At 45.1% G+C, this 9,641-nt stretch overlaps 1 long non-coding RNA gene across 1 annotated transcript in view; it reads left to right on the top strand.

The window, feature by feature from the left end:
• The first annotated feature begins 9,438 nt into the window (after positions 1 to 9,438).
• The window catches only part of LOC109305215, a 5,380-nt gene continuing 5,177 nt past the window's right edge, over positions 9,439 to 9,641 (top strand). Inside the window, exon 1 of the long non-coding RNA XR_002099597.1 lies at positions 9,439 to 9,598. This is a non-coding gene — a long non-coding RNA (uncharacterized LOC109305215). The remainder of the gene's footprint in view (positions 9,599 to 9,641) is intronic.

Raw genomic sequence — 9,641 nt, forward strand, 5'->3', positions numbered from 1 at the left:
ACGGCTCCGCGATGACCCCTGCCAGCTCCCTCAACACCCTTGGGTGGAGGGCATCTGGACCTGCAGATTTAAAAATGTCTAGCCCTTCCAGAAGATCCCTAACTACATCTGCGCTGACTGAAGGCCTGACAGAGCTATCCTCGAGATTGTCCCTACCTCTGGTAGGAGGGATGTCCGGGTCCCTGTTCAAGAAAACAGAGGCAAAGAAACTTAAAAATATCAGCTTTCTCATCTGGCGTAGCCACAAGATTACCATTTGAGTCTTGCAGGGGCCCTAAACTGCCGGGGGACCTCTTCTTGTTCCCAATGTACTTGAAAAAGGACTTTTTGTTGTCCTTAATCTTGGACGCTAGCCTGAGCTCCATCTCTGCCTTGGCCTTGGGCTGGATGGTGTGGTGGGGCTGCTTGTGGCAAGGCAGCTTCCAGGAAATGCTACAACTGTGGCTCCACAGTGAAGGGTGAGTATGGAGTGCCAGAAAGCCTCAGCCCCCACTGCCTTGTGGGTGACCCTGTGGAGGGGAAAGATTAGGGGAGCACACCACAACAGAAAAGCACAGGGCCCAGGCTCACTGTGTGGAACCTGAGGTGGGGTCCAGGCCATGAGAAGAGGGCCTGAGACAGGGCTCAGGTCCACTAAGTGGGGCCTGAGGCTCATGAAGGAGTTGGGTGTTGAGGCTCCAGGGGCGTGGGATAAGGCCCCAGTGTGGGGTCATGGGGGACCAAGAGGGTCCAGACTAGGGCAGGGAGTCTGAGGAAAAGTGAGGGGCAACGAACTAGGCCTGGGTGAATAGGGAGCTGTTCGATTTCAGATTTGGCCAATTCAGCTGCCAAAGATTCGGTTTGGAGATTCGAATTGTTTTTCCGGTTTGATTTCGTTGAATCGCTTCGGAAGATTTGGAGCCGATTCGGAGAATCGGCCATAGAGTTTAATGGGGAATCAATGAAATATCTATAACTTTTGTTGTCTTTTGGCTGATTCAGATGCACATTGCAGGGATGGTAGCTTCTGCTGAGAGCATGATGCGTGCCGGGTTTCAAGGTGATAGGTGCAGGGGTTTCTGGGAAACTGCACCTCAAAGTCCTGAAAGCAAAACTCATGACATAGGTGGCACTGTGTGTGTGTGTTAAGGTGCAGGGGGGGTGAAAACTGCAGGGATGGTATGGCCACGAAGCCTGCCATGTTTCAAGGAGATAGGTACAGGGGTTTGGAGAAACTGCACCCCAAAATCCTGAAAGCAAAATTCATGTCACATGTGTTAAGCCACAGTGGGGTCAAAACAGGCATGCTAGCTCCTGATGAGGCCACAGCACCTGTTTCAAGGAGATAGGTGCAGGGGTTTGGGGAAACTGCACCTCAAGCTGCAGAGAAGCAAAACTCATGACATGGATGACACTGTGTGTGTTAAGGTGCAGCAGGGTGAAAGCTGCAGGGATGGTGGCCCCTGCTGCAGCCATGAATCCTGCCAGCTGTTAAGGAGATAGGTGCAAGGGGGTTCTGGGGCCCTGCTCCCCTAGCTGCTGACAGGCAAAATTCGTGACATGGGTGCTTGTGCAACTGCTGCCTCTCATCAGGGAGTGGGACTGAAAATCCTCCATCACTTGTTACCAAGACCTGAGGGTAATAATTGACCACAGTATGAACATGAGCCGGCAGTATGATGCTGTAGTCAGCGGGGCCAACACTACACTGGGATGCATCAGTTGTAAATGACTGTAAAAGGTACAAGGCAGTGCAGAATCAGGCTGTAAATTGTAACTGAAATCAAGCTGCTAATGTTTATGGTATTTGAGGGCATGGACATTTGGAGTACATTTGGAGTAGTTTCAAAAGGTGAAAGGGTGGACTCTTGCTCTGAACTGTTATGTTCCAACAGTGAGGCCTCTGGCAGATGTACTTAAGATGCGATTAGCCAGTTAATCAACTTTTAAGTAGTAACCTTGCCACATGTTTGTACAGTTACTGGTATGATAATATAAGGAAGAAGCCACAAAATTATTACACAAAATATTTTGTGGTTGGTTTCCATTGTACCTTAAATTGAATCTGTGGCCAGTACACTCCCGGGGCTGATCAGCACTTCCATCTTCAGAAGTGCCAGTCTGCTGATCAGCGCCCCCAGGCTTGGGAATACACCAGAGCCTTTCAAAGGCGTGGCAAGAAACATGACTGTTGGGTTTGGGGATTAGATCCCATTGTGCCTTTAAATGAACATCTGCCAGGCCTTACATGTGAACAACCTGAGAACCATACAAACGTGACTGAATACACGCAACTTTCATACTTCTTCATCCACAGTTAACTGTGGAGCAGTTTTGCTAAATTTGTAGAACTCCCAGCCCTTTTCCAATCTGCTAGCCAACAGCCTGATTTAAATAATTGATTTTTAAATCAAATTTCCCATTGTGTTTGTTATTTTTTTAAAGGAAGTTTGTATTGGTTGATGTAACAATTAAAAATGTTGATTTACAACCAACTAGAGTTTTTACAGTAGATTTGGTATGCTATCTATTTTTCTAGCTATCTATCTATTGGATATATTTTCTATATATCTGTCTGGTATATAGTGTGTGTGTGGCTGGCATGCCGAGTTTCAAGGAGATAGGTGCAGGGGTTTTGGGGAAACTCCATCCCAAATTCTTGAAAGCAAAACTCATTTCACGTATGTGTGTAAGCCACAGCGGGGTCAAAACTCCAGGGGTGGTAGCTCTTGCTGAGGCCGCAAAGCCTGCCAAGTTTCAAGGAAATAAGTGCAGGGGTTTGGGGGGAACTGCACCTCAAGCTGAAGACAAGCAAAACTCGTGACATGGGTGACAGTGTGTGCGTTAAGGCGCAGCAGGGTGAAGGCTGCAGGCCTGCTAGCCCCTGCTAAGGCCATGAAGCCTGCCAGCTGTTAAAGAGTTAGGTGCAGGGATTCTGGGTTCTTGGGCCCTGCACCACTAGGTGCTGACAGGCAAAACCCGTGACATGGGTGCTTGTGCAACTGACTGTCATGTAACGATGTTCATAGACGTCAGCTGCGAGGCGTGGGACGTGGTATAAGGGGAGGTTTGGAGCTGTGTATGTGCCCTTGGCATCAGGGCAATTAAATGGGCAGCCTCCCACCTGGGAACAACATGAAGACACATCAAAGGCATGGAAGGCAAGGCAGGTGGGCAGTTTGCCCTAGACAAGTAGGCAGGCCAATGTCTAGACCAGCTTTGGGACACTCACTTGTTGCAAAGACTGATGCTCTAAGTCAGCTCTTACTCTTTTCTGTTTAATCATTCAGATAAAGCTCAAACACCCCTACAAAGAGACAGAGACTGGTAATTGATATCAACAGAAAAGGAAAAAGAACCAACCTCGCAACAGAACCGCATGCATTCTGTGTCTTAATGCCATCTGTTTCACTTAGCTCCGGTACCCTTATTCTGAAAACAATCATCATTTCTTCCACCTCAATAGTGTTACAGAAAACAAATCAGCACTCTTGCTAATCTAAATAAGAGCTGCACGAGGCCCGATGGTGCAATTCTTCCCGAGATACCATTCCCCAGCGAACGCAGAGACAAATCTTCTGTAAGACACAAGATTGGTTCTCTCCTTGATGCTGTAAGAGTTGGCTTGTGAACTTGAAGGAAAATCCAATCTCTCCTGAAGTGCCAACTCATTTTGAATGACCAGCTTGTGTTCCTTCCCCTTTGGGGTGCGATTTTTCGGAAATGGTGAGCACCCAAGATCCCAACTCAACACTCTCCTCACTGCTATAAACTGTCTCTGCTTCACTGATTTCAGTGAAACCATGACAATGTACAGTGGCTGAAAATCTGTCCACTGGTAAAACCAATTGAGGACTCAACATATTAGGCCCTGATTCTGCAAGTAGTTAAGCCTCAATTTCCTGGGTCTCCTCGGGAGCTTAACTCATTCCAGGATTGGAGCCTCACAGCTTCGCTTTGAAAAACTGGCTGCACATTTCCTGGTACCCCAATTTCCTTATCTATACAATGGGATAACTCATTTCTATCCCCTTAGGCTATAAAACTGAGTTAGTTACAGCTTATAAAAACAAGGGGATCTTCAAGGGGATGGAGAGAGGGGGAATTTGCAGAAATGCGATGTGTTGTTGTTTTGCTTTAGGAAGATCTTAAAAAGATGAGGCCCTTATTTTGTCCAGCAAAAAGACCCTGCGTATCGTTTTTGAAAGTTCCTAGTTCTAATGAGGTGACTTTGGAAGGATTTACTAAATAAAGGACCATGTAAAATGTTCAGCAACATTTGTTCGGGGTTTTGTTTTTTAAAAGTAGTTCTCCATACCAAATCCACAGAGCAGCAATCTGCCACTTCTGTGAGGGCAAGCTCCACACATTTGACCAGGAAAAGCAAACCCTGTTTCCTCTCGGGATGTGAGTGGGAGCAAACCCCAGGGCTTTTATCCTAGAAAAGTCATTCTACCCCCAGTCTCTGTATGTTTTAGGAACAAAAAAAAATCAGTGGAACTTTTGTGCAATCAAGGAAGTCAGGATCAGGACACTGGCACTTAGAATCATGAGGGTTGGAAGGGACCTCAGGAGGTCACATTTAGTCCCAAACCCCTGCTCAAAGCAGGACCAGCCCCACCTAGATCATCCCAGCCAAGGCTTTGTCTAGCCAGGTCTTAAAAACCTCCAAAGATGGAGATTTCACGACCTCTCTGGGTAACCTGTTCCAGTGTTTAACTACCCTCCTAGTGAGAAAATTTTTCCTTATATCTAACCCAAACTTACTGTGGCTTGAAAGCATGACAGAACCGAACTTTGTTCTGTCATCTGCCACCACTGAGAACAGTCCAGCTCTATCCTCTTTCAAACCCACATTCAGGTAGTTGAAGGCTGCTATTTAATCTCCTCTCAGTCTCCTCTTCTCTAAACTAAATAAACGCAGTTCTCCCAGTCTTTCCTCACAAGTCATGTCCCCCAGCCCGTTCACCATTTTTGTCACCCTCTGCTGGACTCTTTCCAATTTGTCCCCATCCTTTCTGTTGGGGGGGGGGGTCCCAAAACTGGATACAGGACTCCAGATGTGGCCTCACCAGTGCTGAATAGAGGGGAATAATGACTTCCCTTGACCTACTGCCAACACACCCACCAATGCAGCCGAGGATGCTGATAGCCTTCTTGCCAACAAGGGCACACAGCTGGCTCATATTCAGCTTATTGTCCACTGTGACCTTCAGGTCCTTCTCTGCAGAACTGCTGCCCAGCCAGTCACCCCCAGCCTGTACTGGTGCATGGGCTTGCTCCGTCTTAAGTGCAGGACTTTGCGCTTGTCCTTGTTGAACCTCATGAGATTTCTTTTGGCCCAGTCCTCCAATTTGTCCAGATCACTCTGAATCCTAGCCCTACCCTCCAGTGTATCTACTACTCCCTGCAGCCTGGTGTCATCTGCAAACTTGCTGAGGGTGCACTCCACCCCATCTTCCAGGTCATTGATGAAGACATTGAACAAAACCAACCCCAGGAGCACTGAGCAATGCAATAAGGCTTTTCTCTTTAACTATAGCATGTATTATCCACAGTTTCAATATTTCAGCTAAAATCCTTACCCACCACTCATGTGTCACCTGTGGTATCAGAAACCTTAGAGGAGGGTTTTTTTTAGCCCTGCAGATCAGTCACGTAAGTCCTGTGCACTGTAGAAGCTTTAGAGAATCTGCCTATGCCAATATTTACTCTAACAAACTCATACCTGTTGGGTTCAAGAGATATATGTAGTAATTTTAGATACTAGCATGTAGTAATTATTGGTAAATGCTGACATATCTTGCATAAGAGGGAAGGGGAAACGATGGAATAGCATAATAGAAGCTTAGAGTAGTTGCTGGCTTGGGGTTGGAGGGGTGGGGAGGGAGGCCCAATCCATCGAAATCAGATATTACAGAATTAGAACTAGAGCTATATATCTCTCCCACACTTAGAGTCATCTCCCAGAACAGCGCAACTGGACACAAGAGCTTGAATCTACACTGAAACATTCAGTGTCAATCAGGCTACTATAGCACAAGAACTTGCCAGGCAAGGGACTGAATCTTACCTTGTCTCAGAGCTGGAGCCTGCTGCATGAAAAATCCTGTTCCTTTTCTTTCTTTGTTGTTGTCTCCATAATCATCTCTAGACAGGCACTTCAAGCAGTATGGCGCTTTACACAGAACTGAAGACATTTATCTCATCAGGGCTGCATGTTCATGCAGCCCTGTCTTGAAATACAAAGATACCGTACCTCGTGGAGGTAACAAGCATTAAATGACATGGGATACACCTAAGGTAGCTCATATTCTTCCCTGAATCTGATGCAACTGACAGCTGCAATTCGTGGCAAAAATGGGCTTATGTATGTATGTATAACAAACATTGGAATTTTAGGTCAAGACAATAGCTGGACAGACTGTTTTTAAAAAGTAAGAGAAGCTGTTCAAAGGTAGGGGGATGCTGCTTTGCAAACAGTCAACCACTTATTTTTCTATTGTAGAATTCATTAGCAAGACAAACTGAAATTTCCTTCCCCAATCAGCAGGAAATGCAACAACTTATCTAATGCAAAGCAAGTGAAGCCTTAAATTGCTGTAGGTATGCATGACAATGATATATTAGAATTGAGAAAATCCACACCTGTCACGGACGGTAAAAATGCCAACTCTATCTGGAAATAATTTACTTGAAAATGTTTATGTGATGCATGGCAAATTAGCTTTTCCTATTTTTCCCACAGCCAGATATTAATGCAAGCAATTGCTTAATTGATTCAGAAAGGTTTTATGTGAATAGTGTGAATTTGTTACCATTTGCAATGTTGATGCTCTTGCAAATGCCATTCTAATAGCAAACAGGCCAGAAATCCTGTAGCTGGAATTATTTAAAAAGGGAGTATTTTTGCAGCTGTGTTTCTTATCACACAGCTAATGGAAAAAGTTATCTCTGCAAATGAAATATGAATTTTAATTGGAAATTGAAACATAGGTTAATTTCCTAGATTAGCTGAGCAGATACATTAAATACATTTTGTTTTCTCTTATATGTTTTATCTATATATAATTCTTATATATAAGATTGCTATTTAACAATTTCTAGTTCCAGTTAAAGTTAACTACATGTTTCTTAAGAAAGTGATGCTTTAAAAAAAAATATTAGCTTGCAACCAGTGTCAGTGCTTACCAGATAGGCCAGTCTTAAGAACATACTTGTGTAAAGTTAAGCACATGTATAGATATTTGTAGGATTGGGGCCAGTGAGCAAGGCTCTCACCAAGGTACACAATTTTTGTTTGACATGGATTTAAAATACTGTGCATGTATGAGGAAGGTGTTTATACTCTTTATGCGAGAGATGTCAAGCTCATCTAGCGCTGTGGGCTGGATGGATAGCACAGGACCAGCCCTGTAGACTAGACTAGGACCACGGACCTCCTCCCTGTCCCCCAGTGCTGGATCCAGCACTTGCAGTGCCTGACACAATGTCCACTCTGGCTGGATTCAGCATGAGGGGGACCCATGGACCTCCTGCATGCCGGATCCTGGCCAGCCTGGGACCGTGCTACACATAGCCCCCATTCTGGGACCCACACTATATGCAGCATCCACCGCAGACCAGCTGGACTGGCGCCATGTGCAACTCGATGTGGATTGGTCAGAGCAGGTGCTGCAGACACTGTATCTGGCATGCATGTGGAGGGCCCTGAAATGGCCCTGTGGTGTGTGTCCTGGGACCTGAACATGGGACTGATCCAGTGCACACTGCAAGCAGCACATGGGTCAATCCACAACCTAAGGCCAACATCAAGGATGGGATAATGTGGCTCTGTGGGCCACATCTCTGACACCCCAACTTTATACCAACAAAAGTTGATCACAACAAATTTTCCTGACTAGCAAGGACAAAATTTGATCTGCCTTCTATGATGAGATAACTGGCTCCACAGATGCAAGGATACCAGTGGATGTGGTGTACCTTGATTTTAGCTAGGCTTTTGATTCAGTCTCTCTTATTTTCCCAGGCAAAGTACCGGCTGGATGAATGGACTGTAAGGCGGATAGAAAACTGGAAACAGCATCAGGCTCAGAGGGTAGTAATGTATGGCTTGATACCTAGTTGGCAGCCAGTATCAAGTGGAGTGCCCCAGGGGTCAGTTGTAGGGCTAGTTTTGTTCAGTGTCTTCATCAATGACCTGGAAGATGGTATAGAGGGCACCCTCAGCAAGTTTGCAGATGACACAAGTTGTGAAAGGAGTATCAAATATGCCAGAGGTTAGGACTAGGATTCAGAGTGACCTAGACAAATTGGAGGACTGGGCCAAAAGAAATCTCATGAAGTTCAACAAGGACAAGTACAAAGTCCTGCACTTAGGACAGAACAATCCCATGCACCAGTACAGGCTGGGGGCTGACTGGCTGGGCAGCAGCTCTGCAGAAAAGGACCTGGGGTTACAGTGAACAATAAACTGAATATAAGCCAGCAGTGTGCCCTTGTTACCAAGAAGCCTAATGGCATCCTGGGCTGCGTTGGTAGATGTGTTGTTTGAAGGTCAAGGGAAGTGGTTATTACCCTCTATTCAGCCATGGTGGGGGCATATCTGGAGTACTGTGTCCAGTTTTGGGCCCTCCACTATAACAAGGATGTGGAGAAACTGAAGAGTCCAGCTGACAGATGACAACAATGGTGAGCAGGCTGGGGAACATGACTTATAAGGAAAGACTGAAGGGACAGGGCTGATTTAGTCTAGAGAAGAGGAGACTGAGAGGGGATATAATAGTAGGCTTCATCTACCTGAAGGGCAACTTGAAAGAGGATGGAGCTGGACTGTTCTCAGTGGAGGCAGATGACAGAACAAGGAGCAATGGGCTCAAGTTGCAGCAAGGGAAGTTTCGGTGAGATATTAGGAAGAATTTTCTCACTAGGAGGGTAGCAAAACACTAGAACAGGTTACCCAGAGAGATGGTGCAATCTCCATCGTTGGAAGTTTTCAAAACCTAGCTAGACAAAGCCTTGGCTGGGACAATCTATTTGGGGCTGGTCCTGCTTTGCACTGGGGGTTGGACTAGATGACCTCCTGACGTCCCTTCCAACCCTATTTTTCTATGATTCTATAATATGCAGGACAAGCTATTTTTAAAATTAAACTGAATTTCCTATAAATTAGGTCACACTAACCAAGTACTTGCTATGTGCAGGCTCTATCTCAGGAAATCATCTGTTTTTTTCAGTCAGTGATACTCAAAGTACTGTTTTTTGACCCAGAATGGTCACAAATAGTAGTAACTTAAACAAGGTGTTCTCATTGACTTAGGCACACAATTGTTAAAGTACATGGGATCAGGATTTCATCACACAACTATAAAAGAAAGTCCTTGTAGTGAGTTGCAAAAGGGAAATATTTCTTGTGAAAAAACATGGTTCAAAATTAACTGCATTTCAACCAAGAACAGAACATGACTATTTTGCATTATTAATTGTTTTTATGGTTTAGATACAAAAACATTTTATCACAAATAAACTGCAAGTCCGTGATGAAAATCTGAAGCTCTGTACACGCAGGGATTAAGGATCTCTCAGCTCTGTTAGTATTTACTTCCAATTTTTTGTACATGTTCATTCAGAGTGCCATATTAGGATATTTACAAACATTGGTC

Source organism: Gavialis gangeticus, unplaced genomic scaffold, assembly GCF_001723915.1.
Source record: "Gavialis gangeticus isolate Ggan-Ray unplaced genomic scaffold, GavGan_comp1, whole genome shotgun sequence".
Taxonomy (NCBI): domain Eukaryota; kingdom Metazoa; phylum Chordata; order Crocodylia; family Gavialidae; genus Gavialis; species Gavialis gangeticus.